Here is a 15,262-nt window from a genome sequence, read left to right as displayed (position 1 = left end):
AGAAACCGAGACAGAAACGCAGAAAGAGAGATAGAGACAAACGGAGACAGGAGGTTTAGGAAAGAATTTTTAGCAAAGGGAGAATAGAGTATGCTTTTAAACAGGGAAAGAACAAGTAGCTGGAGAGAGATAAGAGAGAGAAGCAATGATCAATGGGGAAGTTCCTGAAGGAGATGGTAGGTAGGAAGGAAAGAAACAGGAATTTATTAAGTGCTGACTGTGTACCAGGTGCTGTACTTAGTACTTTATAAATATCTCATTTGAGCCTCACAACTCTGGGAGGTAGGTGCTGTTTTATCCCCATTTTACAGTTGAGGAAATAGGCAGATTGAGATTAAGTGACTTGCTCGTTATCTGAGATCAGAGTTAAACTCAGGCCATCCTGACTCCCAGCCTAGCACTCTATTCACTGTGCCATGTAGGGAGCTGGATCAGTACTATAAACAGAAAGCAAAACGAGGGCTCTCTCTTCCTCCAAGGGTGGAAGAGAAGAGAGAACGGGGAAAGATACAGAGGGGTTTTGAGGCATGAAGGAGGGTGGATAAGGAAGCTTTGGGAGGATTTTGAATCTCTCAGTCATGTGGGAGATGAGATCTTGTGCTTAGAAAAAGGTGACTGGGGGTATCTTTGGGAGCTTGAGGAGAACCAAGGAGGTTTGGGATAGCCTTTTTGACCAGTGAGAGTCAATCAGGGAAAATTAAAGGATTATCATGTGTTAGTGAGAATCTGGTTAAGATTAGATGACTTAAATTTGTCGTTTTCAGGACTTCCTCCAGCCTGATCATCCACCTAGGAGTAGTAATAGAGAAAGCAATGTTTATTTGAAGGGTTATCCTGTAGTCTTGGTTCCTATGAGCCCACAAGCTATAATTAGGAGTAGCTGGTAAAAGTTGAGGGTGAAGGGGGCAGGGACCATGACTTTTGGCTTGATGTATGGAAAATCTTCCTAAGGATCTGCCTGTGAGAGGAGACTGGCTTGGTGGGGAATATCCCCTCACTAGAGATTTTTAAGTGAAGTGAATTTACTGATGATGTTTTAGGAAGATTTTTTTGGGGGGATCAGAAGTGCATTAGACTAGATGATCTTTGAGGTCCTATCCAACTTTGAGATTCAGTGATTCTATGATGGGAGTGACTGAGGGGTAAGGATTGGCAGGGCTCATAACTATCCCAAAGACAAATGGGTCCAGGAAATCTGGACTGGAGGATGTTAACCATGAAAGGAAGAGAGTGAGGGCCAAATAGAGATGATGGACTTTGGGAACAAGGATGGTTAGAGGGACTGAAGATCACACTAAGGTTGAACCAACACTGAGGTTTAGGAGGAATGACCAGGAGGGAGAAAAGGAAGGACAAGAGATTTTGACTAGGAAACAGTGTTAGATTAAAAAGTGGATAGGCTTCATTTATATATAAATCACAATTTAACTCTTAGGAATAGGCTATCAAAAAAATGAGAGAATAAACTGTCATTTGGCCTTTATAATTTAGTTATTAGTGCTTCCTGTAGGGCTAAACTGTACCCATTGAAAACCACTTACTGAGGGGAACAAAAAGAAACAGGGAGGTGTGAAAATAGAAGATAAGGAAAGGAGGAGAAAGAGGAGAGATTAGAAAGAAGTGAGAAATGATAGCCACCAATCTAGTGCCACCAGTACCTTCCTCATTCATGTGACTCAGGTCAGACATTCAACTGCAGAAAAGCTCAGGGTTAGACCATGTCCTCCCATTGAGAGCTCTTCCAGCTAAGGTCCATTAAGATCTTGCTTCCAGACAGTACCGTAACATCTCAGTAATTTGGTGAAACTTAGGGAAAACTAGTCTGAATCAATGAAAAGACTGCATTGCAGTATGTTTTTTTTTTTTTTAAAGATTTATGGTTTTCTTCTTGTCAGGTAACTTAAATTAATTGGTAATGGCTTCCAAGTAGAAATCTTGTTTAAGCCTAATTAATTAGGTAAGAATTTGCAATGACTAAAATTGATTTTTGTGCAAGTCATGTACAGAAGTGCCTTAAAATAATGTGTTCAATGCAATTAAATGTACCTGGTGCTGGGGATATGAAAACAGAAATGAACCAGTCCCTGGCTTTAAGGGGTTTACATTCAACTAAGGGAACATCAGGCAGACAGATAAATACAATCAGATACATACAAAGAGAAAACAAAATCATTTTGGTGCTTTGGGAGGAAATTCATTGGAACAGATCCAGTAAGTCAATACAAAATACATACAAATAAAATATATTAGTAATTAGTATACAAATAAATAGAAAGTCATTTTAGGGATGCAAGAAGAGTACTGACCACCTGGGAGATTAGGAAAGGTTTTATGTAGGAGGTGGAACTTGAGTAGAAACTTGAAGGGGAGCTAGGGATTCCAAGAGGCTAGGTGGTGATGGAGGCTATTCCAAGCATGAGAGACAGAATAGGCAAAAGCACAGAGACTAGAGATGCATTGTCGCAAGTAGATTAACCAAGCACCTGAAGTATTAGTTAGTTAATTCTCTTATTTGATTAATTTAAAGTCGGTTTTAAGATAAATTTTAGTTCAAATCAGGTTGAATAATGAAAAAATTAGGAATAAATTGAGCCCTCATTAGTAAGATTTTATTATATTCTGCAATTGTCTTTCCAGGGCACTGAGTGAGGAGAATAGCTGATGATGGTGATGATGATGATGATGATGATGTTGATAATAATAATAATTGCTGAATAAATGTCATATATTATATAATAAATTATATATGTTACATATTACATATTATAACTTTAAGATTTATAGGACGTTTCACATATGCTTTAGTGTGAGTCTTTGATTTTCATGAAACTGTGAAAAGAGTAATTCTGCATTACTATTGCAGTATTACTGAGAATATTATTCTCATTTTATTGATGGAGAAACCAAGGCTTAAAGAACATGTGATTTTCTCCTGCTTATAGTTGATACATGATAGCCAGAATTCATCTTCTGCTTTCAAATCTCGTATTCTTCTCACTCTCCTGTGCTTCCTCTTACCATAGCTCTGCAGGGAAAGGAGTGTGGCTTATCAAAAATATTTGATAATATTACTAACGAATACCAATGTAACTGGGTGATTGTTTATTGTATGAGGTTGAATGGAAAGTTATATGTTTGATTCTTATAATTAGTAGCTCAACTAAGAGACTCAGTGTGTCAGAGTGAATAGAGGACCACCCATGGAGTCAGAAAGACCAACGTTAAGTTTTGCCTTTGACGTATCTTAATTATATAACCATGGGCAAGGCTACGTTATATCTTATAATCTGCATCAATAGAGAAATTTTCCACATTGTGAATTCCCCAAACTCACTGAACTGAGATTTCATCAATTTGTGTGTTCTAAATAATACCCAGGTAACTCCTACCTTTCAGGGAATACCTGAATGTCCAATGAGGATCTTTTACCTTATAATTAAGAACAAATTTCTGAAGTCTCCCATGGGTGGTTGGCATTTGAACTTAGTGTATAAGTAACAGATACCCATGTGTTGCATTGTAGTTTCCCTGCCCTTCGCATCCCCCCACCACTGGAAGGTAAAAAAGAAGTTACCTTGGGGCTTTTAGGTTTTGTTTAGCATCCTTAAAAGTTAACACTATGGAATTTAGAAATTCTAAACCAGGCACTTCTACAAACCAGAGCCTCCCTCCCTCCACTGTGCCAGCAGCAGTGAGCACTGCGGTTGCTGAATCATGAGTCTTGAGTAGAAAGGATTGTACAGAAACTTTATAGATTCAGCAAATGGTCTGGCCACCTTGGCGTGCTGCAGTAACTGGATCCAGACTTCGTAGAGGAGAATTTCTGAGTCAATTGATTTGGAAACACAGGACCTAATTGGCCTCTAGAGGTCATCTGAGTCCACAGAAGGGAGAATTTATCATCAGGAAAACTGCAGAATGTGGCTACTCATTGAAACAAAGGATTTTCTGACTGTGGCAATAAACCATCTTTAGTAGCCTGTCTGGTACAACCCAAGTTTTTCATTCACTGCTTTGTTCCTACTTCTGATAACAACCCATATAGATTATCTTTTTTACCTCTTACGTGATTGGGATATTTGTGTTCTCTCTCTCTCTCTCTCTCCCTCTCTCTCTCTCTCTCTCTCTCTCTCTCTCTCTCTCTGTCTCAGTGTTTCATAACAATGATTAAAAGAAATAAACCAATATTGCCTGAAATGTTGTAACAAATTGCTGGAGTGGCCCTATACCAGATGTATGCTACCCTGAAATTATGATGAAGTTAAATCCTTTTTTACTTGGAATGTATATTTCCTTCAAGGTTGTAAAAAGTTTGAAATATGCAGTCAAGATTTTTTGGAGGAGGCTTCCCTCTGTCTCCCAAACTAGAAGTACAGTGGCCATCGGCAGTATTGGTTGGCATGGAAAGTTTAATCTTCTTTGCTTTTCCAGAAGGCAGAAATTTACCTCTCCTTAGGCAACTTGGTGGCCCTCAGCTTCTGGGGCCTTGCCATATTGATTCCAGATATTGAAGATTCCCATTTGGCCTTCATTCTACTGAAACTCAGAATTTCTGAATTCAAGTGATCCGCCAGTCTCAGCACTCCTCTCACCGCAGAAGGAACTATAGGTCCATCATGCTTAGCTCATTTCTTGGTTATTCATACAAAATAGATTCAGAGATACTGATGATCCAAAATTGTCTTTGAAATTTGTTTTTATACTATAACTTACATTGCGGATATGTGTCTGATGTTTTGGGAATTCTCTTCAAACAAAATGGTTAACTTGTACTTTAAAGGAAGAGCTGGGAATTACTCTAGTTTTTACTAGCATGCCGATTACCAATCTTTACCTGGTCTCTACTTCCTGCCAGCAGGGACTCGACTCGCTCTCAGATATTTGTTTAGTTTTACAAATTCGGTTCCTTTCAATAAAAATTAAGTATGTGCTAGGCACCATGCTATGCTTTGAAAAATTTCTATGAAGAGATGATTTTAAATGATTTTAAAGGGTTTCTATCAATAAAGTAGATACAGAGAGTTGAGAGGGCCCCAAAGCAAGAAATCAAATAGAGTATCATTAAGTGTGTATGGAAAATTCTTCCCTGAGGAGCCATAATGTGGATACATAACATTATATGAGGCTCAAGAATTTATGTGGTTAGGCAGTCATTTTATAAATCTCTATATTTTTGTACATTTTCTTTTTTTAGGACCACACCTATGATGTCATCAGTATAGGGAACTCTCAGGGAGCAAACTCTTGACACCAGTACAAATAGTTAACTACACTACAATTTCTTGTCATAGAGAGTTACCTGGGATGCTAAGAAGGTCACGCAACTTACCCAGGGTCACACAGCCAGTATCTGTCCAAGATGGGACCTGAAACCAAGTTTCCTGCCAATAAGGCCAGTTCTCTATCCCCTGCACCTTCTAATTTCTGCAATATGCATCTGTAATCAACGTTTTTTTCCCAGTAAGCATGGATTTCGCTGAGAAGTTTCTGCAGTTTTACCAGATTTGATGCAATTGATGCAGAGCCAGTCTCAAACAGGAGTACCTGGTGGATTTCACCATCTGTGAAATGATAAAAGAATTCCTTTTTCATTCAGACTTTACATGAGACACTATTTATGAAACTGATGAAGGTCTTAGGTTAGTACGTATCTCCTTGTTATACTAGCAGACAAAATGGTTCGTGAGGATTCAGAAGCCGAGTAGGGGATGCTCATTCAGAGATAGATTGGACTAGATGCTCTCTAAGGTTCCTTCAAACTCTGAGAGTCTGTGTTCCTACTGACTCTCCTATGTCCTAGCGTGGGAGTAGTGCTGTACTTTGTCATAGGTATGCCCCTATTCTTTGAATACAGTGACATCTTGTCCCATACTGCCATCTTACAATCTTTGATCAGTATCTTCTGTTTATGTCACATTTCTGGATAACATTATTAAGAACTCTCTAGGGAAAGATTTACCTTACCTTTTCATGGAATAGTACCCTTAAAGCCTTTTTTTTTTTAAGGCAACTGGGGTTAAGTGACTTGCCCAGGGTCACACAGCTAGTAAGTGTCAAGTGTCTGGTCTGAGGCTGGGTTTGAACTCAGCTCGCCCTGACTTCAGGGCCAGTGCTCTATCCGCTGCGCCACCTAGCTGCCCCACCCTTAAAGTCTTAATGGTCATATACAGTGTAAGAACTGAACTCTGGAACAGTATTTCTGGTGCTGTGCTTCCTATCATCAGGATACCTGACTGTCTTAAGACCTCTCATGAAATTTTGTTGAAATAACTCAGTCCTGTCATCCACAGAGAATGCGCGTTTTTATGTGGTCCAATGTCTTCTGCCATTGTTTTTTCCCTATAGTCACCAATTCTCTTCTTCTTCACTACTACCTGTGGCCTCATACTGGCAACGTCTCCACCCAACTTGCCTTCTCTGAATGATAAATTCTTGGAATCTCCATTCAAAGAAATTCCCATACCATGTTTGCTTTAAACTTGGCTCAGTTCATGGCTTTCTACCCTACTTCTAGTTCCCTTATCTGTATTGTCTTCCCCTGTTAGAATATGAGCACTTTGAGGGTAGGAAGTATCTTTCTTTTAGCTTGTATTTGTATTTCTCAGCGCTTGGCACAGTGACTGACACATAGTAACCACTTAAGAAATGCTTTATCTATTTCCCGTAGTCAGTGACTACCTAGGAGAATTTGAGGCTGTTTGGACTAATTTGTGGCGCACTTTGTGACTCCTTGATTTCATTGATGTGTTTCTAAAGTGCAGGTTTATTTCATTTTTTTCATCCCAAACCATATTTCCCACCTAGTTTTTAGTCATTGTCCCTGTGCCTACCTTTGTATCAAAGTCATCAGTATCACAGTGATCTTGGGAAATTTTGTGAAGAACTTGACAGTTCACCATCTGCAGCTGATGTTGCCATGTCAGTTACTGACATCTTCATAGGCATTTTATTTCTGCTCATTGTGGCTACTATGAGGTGCAGTGACTTAATAACTCATGAACAGATGCTTCTTGTTATCAACTCCACTAATTCTGTTATTTATCTTGCCAAGGAAAACCAAGGAATTATCATCCCGTTTGATGCACTTCAAAAAATCTTCTGAATTAATTTAAGTTTTTCTATGGATGTTGGTCATTTCCTCTAATGGTGCATCAACTTATTGGTTATTGTACAGGGATTATACCTTGTACATTAAATATGAGAAGTTAAATTTGTGTTATGGTCTAATGATTCTTTGATTCATAGAACTCTCTGCTTTCCTTTCTATCACTTCCCCATGGTCGCTGTGTCACTGGTAGGGGTGTGCACAAAATTGAAGGCTGTTTTTTATTTTTATTTGTTTCATGGGTTGCTGTAGCTATTAAGTCGGAAGTTAGATGGTTCAGCTAGGGGGTAAGAGTGATAGACTTGGAATCAGGAAGACCTGAGTTCAAGTGCCTCAAATACTTACTATCTGTGTGATGTTGGGCAAATCTCTTACCTTCTCTCAGCCTCAGTTTTCTCATCTGTAAAACGAAGATAATAATAGCACCTACCTTATCAGGTTGTTGTAAGGATTAAATGAGATAGCATATGAGTGCTATGCCAGTTTTAAGACACTGTGTATACAAATGCTATGATAGTGAATAGAGGACCATCAAAGGTTCTAAATATCCTAAAATATCAAAAATATCCTAAAGCAAAGGATATTCTGGTTGTGACAAGACATTTTTAGTATCATGTCTGTTATCGCCCAAGTTTTTCCTGCTTATAATAACTGAGCTAAATAGCCTATAGAGATTATTGTCTTTACTATTATTAGTAAATAATAATAATAATAATAATAATAATAATGACAATAATATAACTTAGTGGCCAAACTTCAGGTAATGAACTTCTTCATATTTAGCTTCATGGTGGTCCATGGACTGCAGTCTGGTACAAGCCTGTGCTTAGAGGCTTCCCAGCATTGTGTGACCTGTGAGGACTTGTCCTTAACTGGTATGATCTTTGAGAATACCAACTCGTCTTCATATCATGATAGGGCAGCAGAAGATAGTTTTTGTAGGAACCAAGTTTTATGATTGCTGTCTTACCTCTTTATTCATGGCTGAATATAGAGTCTCCCCTTACTCTAACTACTTTTTAAAAATCTTAGTTAATTTTGAGTTGTGGGAGCTAGATTGGGAGAATAGGGAAGGGTAAAGAGACCAGAAGTTCTGATGAGAGCAAAAAGCAGGATTAGTGTGAGTGAGAGTGGGAGAGGTTCGACAATAGGTGATTGTGGCTAGATAGGGGAATTTTGAAGTTTACTATGATTGATGCTTTTATTAAAATAACCATATTAGCAATAATAGTGATACCTTACATTAATATACCTCATTGCTGTTCAAAATGCTTTTACACATCTTGTTTTCTTTGATGCTAGAGCCTATTGTGCTTCTGGCAGTGTAAGGTTTGATAGGTAGGTTGCCCTTAATATGAACTTTCTAGTCCAATAAAATTTGTCCAGCTGGTACAAGATGATTCATTGGTAAATCATGCAGGTAGGAACCTCTATGATTTTCTTGTGTTATTCTTCCCACCTATAAAGATCTCTATCATACCAAGTCTTGGTTATCCTTTAAGGCTTAGTTAAAAGTTTATCTTCTTCATAAAACCATCCCCAACTACTCTCAGTGATTCTTCTCATCTTTGAATTTCTACTTCGTTTGTGGCAGACATATATTGAGCTATTTACAGTTTTGTATAGCTCACTAACCATCTTATATAGATTAGTCTTATCTCCTCAACTCTATGATATAAGGTTCTTAAAGGCAGGGACCCCATCTTCCATAGTACACAGTAAGTGTCCAGTGAATTCTGGTGGTGATTTCTAGACATTGGGGGAAATCAATCAATACAACAACTTGCTATTGGCATATTACTTGTATTGTAAAGATAGTATAAATAAGATAACAAAAGGTTCTTTGTTGAAGACTGTCCTGATTTTTATTTTTCAGATTCAATAATCAGAAAAGATTCAGTTAACTCATTTCTCTCTTTTCCCTACTTTTTCTCAACCCAGTCAAAGAGAGATAGCACGACTGAGAATTTTATATATTATGAAAGATATTTTGTTTTATTTTGTATTATTCAATAAAATTACAATTCAACAAACATTATTTAATTAGACAATGAAATGTAATTGATTGGTATAAAGTAGCAGCAGTGAGTTACCAGCTAAGTTAATGCACCATAAATTTTTAGTTGGTGATATTAGCTTGACTTTGTGTTTTTCCAGTGATTTCTAAAAGCCTATATGTAGGAACAGAAAAATTGGACAGTGGAAGTTACCCAGGGATGAAGAATAGCTGGTTGGGAACAGTGAAAGGTGAAAGGAGTGAAGGATTCTAAATTAGGTGGCTAGAGAATCATTAAAGTGGCACGCCATAGAATCAAGACTGAAAATAGAGACAGATGAAGCTATAGGAGGGGGGAAGAGATGGAGAATAAGGAGGGACCAAGGGACCAGAGATCTTGATAAGGCAATTAAGAGATTTAGTGAGAGAGAGAGAGAGAGAGAGAAAGTTAGGAGACTATCACAGAATGGAATTTTAAAGTTAAAGATCTTAGATAATAATAGCTAGACTCATAATAACAGCTAGCACTTTCATATCTCTTTTAGGTGTGAAAAGCACTTTAGAAATATTATTTCATTTATCCTCATAGCAACTCTGTGAGGTAGGTGCCTTTATTATCCTCACTTTGTAGATGAGGAAATCAAGGCAGAGGGATATTAAGTGACTCGTCCAGGTTCACATAGCTTGTAAATATCGGAGGTTAAATTTTAATTCAGGTCTTTCTGACTCCAGGCCCAGAGCTCTATCTGTCTCTTGGCTACCTAGCTGCCTGTCTTCGAGGTCATGCAGTTCTTGGGGATGGTGGTCTCAAGTTTGACTACATTATTGTGTGGCTGAAGTATGGTGAAGGGGAAAGTTGTTGAGAGATTGGAGAATTGTGTGGCCAGGATGTTATGGTGTCATCAACATGAATACTGGTATCCATGAGTATGACAGCAAGATATGGGTTGGAGAGGAAGCCTGTGATCCAAGTGCTAAAATTACTGAAAAAGTTGGAAGACGTCTGTAAACAGATTCCTCAGATGTAAAATGGGGATAATAATTGGGGCACTACCCTTAAAGGTTTGTTAGTCCTAAGATAAAAGGAAAGGGAATGTGGATTGGATATGGAATTTGGAAGACCTTCATATCCCACCTCAGACATGAATTCATTTGCTCTCTTGGAACCTTAGTTTCTTCTGTAGAAGGGGGAAGATAAATAATACCTACCTCACAGGATTGGTTTTTAAATTTTTTTTGTTTTATCTCTCTTTATTATGATCTTGACAGATATGAACAAAAACAATCATTTCCATATATGAAGGACAGAAAAGGAAAATTCTCCACAAAGCCATGAATCTTCATTATGAGTATCTCTTAAAAAATGACAAATTCAACACAGTAATTCTAATACTGTCCTGTTTGTGTCTTTCTGAACTTCTTTCTGTTATTTTCTGTGTATTTTATAAAAGTTTCATTCAGATTCTTTTCTTTTTTTGACATCACTATTACTTCTCATTCCCCATAAAAATCCCCCCTCAGCAAAAAGAAAAAAATGCCTTTCTGTGTAACAAAGAAATATAGTCAAACAAAATAGAACCAATGCGTTGGCTGTGTCTCATTCTGCACTTCTAGTCCATCATTTCTCTATCACGAAATAGGAGATATGACTTATTATGAGTCTTCTGGAGTCATGGCTGCTCATTGTATTGATAAGAATTCTTAATTCTGAAATAATAACTAGCATTTGTGTAACTCTTCAAGTTTTGCAAATTGTTTTACATGTTATCTCATTTGATTCTTACAATAACCATGTGAGGTGGCTTCTATTATTATCTCCATTTTACAAATGGAAAAACTGAGGTAGACAGAAGTTATGTGCTTTGCTTAGAGTCACATAGCTAGTAAGTGTTTGAAACAGGTCTTCCTGAATTAAGGTCCAGAGTTCTACCATGTTACCTACCTTCCTTAGGTCTTTCTAATTTTTTTCCTTTATAATGCTGTAGTTATTATATGAATTGTTTTCTTGGTTCTGCTTACTTTTCTCTGCATCACATTATACAAGTTTTCTCAAGTTGCTCTGAATCTTTCTCTTTTGATGATATTCATATGGCATTCCAGTGCCATATGACTCAATGAGCATTCTTTTTGTTTCTAGTTTTTTATTACAACAAAAAAGTTGCTATAAAAATTTTTGTAAATATGGATCCTTTTCTTCTTTTTTTGATCTCTTTGATATTTAAGCCTAATAATATTATCACTGAGACTAAGGGTATGAATATGAATGAACAGTTTAATGACTTTTGGGGAGGCATAGTTCCAAATTATTTTTCAGAATGTCTGGGCCAATTTACACCTTCACCAATAGCACTGGTATGCTTTTACCCAGGTGTTGTGAATATTAAATGAGATAATATATGCAAAGTGCTTTTTTAATGCATTACAAAAATATCAGTTATTACTGAGATAAAGTGCATAGAGCTTTGGAAACTTTCAAAATCTTAGATATTGAGATTATTATTATTATTGTTATTATAAGAACCAGTTTGTAAGGAATGTAGTATCATCAGGAGATAGATGTCTTAATCAAAAATATATGAAACATAATTATTTTAAATCAGAGAAGGAAATGTTGTCCCTTATAGGTTGAATATAGTCCTTGGCTTATGTTCATCTGGCCTGTGGGAAGTTTTCTAAAATTAAGTATCTACTGGCCGTCCCCTCCCTCATAACTAAGGGCAACAAATTAAGAATCTTTTCTCTTTTAAGTGTGTGCGTGTTGGAAAGAGAAAAAGATGCCAATTATGACAAAACAGCATACTTCAAAGGTAGCCCTTAGGTAAAAGGCTCTGGAATCTTTTGCCTTGGTTAATATCAAGAAGTCATCTCCTGGGGATTAGAAGTGGAGGGAATCTTGGGCATCATGAGTTTTCCACACTTGATTCCCCCTCTACCCTCCATTATCCTTTTGCTTCTCCTGTCCATTACAGCTTAGAAAAAGGCCATTTCAAGAATATAGCTAATCTTTACTAAAGTGTTCATGTGGAGAAAACTATAGGGTGGTCCCAAGTTATATAAGCTTGATCATGTTTATTTAAAGCATTCAATAGTCCTCTCTGGGCCCTCCCTGTTGTCATTCTCCAATTCAGTTTGAAGACTCTTTCTCCAGGTGTCAATCCTTATGTACTGGTTTTTAATAGTCAGCCATATTCCACTTCCAGGCTTAGGTGAAACTTCCTCTTCTAGCCCGATCTGGGTATCTGCTTTAAGCAGTAATCAAATCTCTTTCTGAGAAGGGAATCTGTTAGCTAGATCAAGATGTTCTAGGTGTTCTGATCTTAGCACTGCCCTCAGACAGTTCTTAAGAGAAGAATGGGAAGACTCTGGAGATTGCTAGAATTTTCATCAGGATGTTTAAGAGGGAGCTGGTAACAATGATAGTTGACATCAGGCCATTGAGGGGGACCAGGTTTGCTGGTATGTAAACAAAAACTAGGTGGTGCAGTGAGTAGCATGCCAGACCCAGAGTCAGGAAGACTCATCTTCCTGAGTTCAAATCTGGCTTCAGACACCTAGTAGCTGTGTGATCCTAGGTAAGTCACTTAACTGTGTTTGCTCAGTTTCACCAACTGAAAAAAATGAGCTGGAAAAGGAAATGGCAAACTATTCCAATATCTCTGCCAAGAAAACCCCAAATAGGGTCCTGAAGAGTTGGACATGACTGAAATGTGAAAGTACTAGATTTGGAGTTAGGTGGCTTGGGTTCAAATCCCAGCTTTGATACCTATTATAGCTGTGTGATCATTAAAGTCACTTAACCTTTCTTGGCCTGAAGTTTCTCATTTATGAAGTGCAGATAATATTACAGTACATAATTCAAATCAGGGCCAAGGCATTGAAGCCGAGGCCTGTGTACATGGAGATATAATGAGCAGGGTCTGGATTGGCATTCTCTTTCATTGGCGTATCTTCCTCCTTTGTCTTCTGATTTCCTTTTGTAGCAGATCTTTAATCTTTTTTTCTTATCTTTTTCATTCTTCTTTGCCTTTGTCTTTTTCGCTGCCCCCTAACTAACTGTAATATGGATCTAAAGTGTATTCTTCTTTTTTATAACTTAATGTTTTATGTTCCTGCTTATTAATTTAAAAAGTGGATGAATGGAAAGTTTTTTCATACAAAACCCAATTAAATTGCCTTTTGCTTGCATGTGGCCCTTGATTAATTCCCCCCCACTTTGGGTCACTTGTTCTCTGTAGAAAAAAGGTGTCCCCCATACACTAAATTAATAAACTACTATAAATATTAGAAAATCATTTAATAGTGACCTATCCAGATTAAACCTAGTTCAATTAATTAATTATTCAATAAACATTTATTCAGCACTTACAAAAAGAGGCAAAAGTCCCTGCCTGCAAGAAGCTTACAATCTTATTGGGGAGACAATATGCAGACAAATATATACAAAGCAACCTGTATATAGGATAAATAGGAAATAATTAACAGAAAACACTGGAATTAAGAGTAGCTAATGAAGGCTCCTTATTGAAGGTGGAATTTTCATTGTCTTTATAGGTTGACCTAATATATCAGGTACATTTTTTTTTCAGCTCTTTAATTCTGAAGTCACAGGTTCAAATCAATATTTGAAGTAACTAGGTGTCTCAGTGGTTAAGAGAGCTAGACCTGAAGTCAGGAAAACTTGAGTTCAAATGCCATCTCAATCACTTGCCAATCTGGGCAAGTCACTTAACTTTAGTCTGTCTCAGTTTCCTTATCTGTAAAATGGGGATATTAATAGCACCTACCTCACAAGGTGGTTGTGAAGATCTAAAGTGATAACATGTATAGTGACTTGCTAATCTTAAAGTGCTGTATACAGGCTTATTTGCTAATTCCTTAAAATAGCTCGATTTCAAGCATTTCTTTTGAATAATTTCATGGTATGAAAGAAACCAAGGGTTAAAAATGATGTCATATGAAATCTAGGAGGCAGATGACATTGGCTCTTAGCGAAGCTATTTTGAGCTGAATAGTACATTTTAGATGAGACATTAAGAATTTATATAGCACTGGTACAGCCAAACTGTCCTAACACATTATCAATTAAACTACTTCAAGAACATTTTTTCTCATTGAATTTAATGAGGTTCAATGGTGAGGCTGAAGGGTCTCAAGTTTTTCACTTCTAAGATACTTTCTCTCACTTAGTCTCTGCAAGGTTCAAGTTCAAGCAGATAATATTCCCAATATAGCCAGCCTTGTTTTTTTTTTTTAAAGTATTGCTTTGCTGTCAGCCATCTAATGTTAAAAAAAAAGGTCATCAGGAGTAGTTTGTCCATTTACAAGACTGAGTTATTGGAATGCTATTTATTCAACGTTTAGTAAATATTAAGTCCCTACTATGTGTAGATCAACACTGGGGAGCTACACACACACACATATGTATGCATGTAATGTTTTTGTACAATAGGCCTATAGCAAAGAATATTTGCCTTTTAACATTTGGTTATCCCCTGCTTCTACTTGTCTACTGTTGCTGCTCTTGCAGCCTAAAGTGATTTCTTTTTCTGTCTCAGACTTTGATATCTAAGAAATACAGCAAGAAGGCATTTGCTCATGGTATTTTAAAAATGAGACTTAGGTCTGAAAAATTGCCAGAAAGCACTCTTCTCGTACTATTTCTTTTTTGTAACTAGGTATAAAAATAGATGTAAGAAACTCAGTAATTCTTCCAATACCAAATTGGAATCTGCTGGATTGCTTAATGTACTTAATGTCACTGTATGATTTAGGTAAACTGGGGAGTGATAATGAGTATCAAGGATTTACTGGCTACCTCCAAATCTCATTTGAGACCCAGGCTCCCTCTAAATTGGGTCAAAGGCGTTTGTCTGGGATATGGGGCATTTTTGTCTTCCATTAAATTCTAAAAGAAGCTAATAAATAATACCCTTCAGATTGCCCCATGCTTTGATTCAAGCAAGAAACATTTATATCCGATGACTGCAGGGTAGCATTTTCTTACTAATCCTAAATGGAAAAGCTGAAACTCACTTCAAAGGTAGAAAAAAGAACATTCATAACAAAATCCAGAAAATCCCTTAATTACTATATTATTGAATTATCCTAGAAAGGTTAGGTAAATCCAGGAGGCATGGATAGATGGCATTTGTTCTGAAAAA

The 15,262-nt window shown here is 37.2% G+C and overlaps 1 protein-coding gene across 1 annotated transcript in view; it reads left to right on the top strand.

Moving 5' to 3' along the window:
- The window catches only part of ADAM23 (ADAM metallopeptidase domain 23), a 238,598-nt gene that overhangs the window by 107,364 nt on the left and 115,972 nt on the right, over positions 1–15,262 (top strand). The window lies entirely within an intron of this gene.

This window comes from Vombatus ursinus, unplaced genomic scaffold, assembly GCF_900497805.2.
Source record: "Vombatus ursinus unplaced genomic scaffold, bare-nosed wombat genome assembly UNPS02014802.1, whole genome shotgun sequence".
NCBI classification, from domain to species: domain Eukaryota; kingdom Metazoa; phylum Chordata; class Mammalia; order Diprotodontia; family Vombatidae; genus Vombatus; species Vombatus ursinus.
This window is presented reverse-complemented; position numbering and strand designations above follow the sequence as displayed.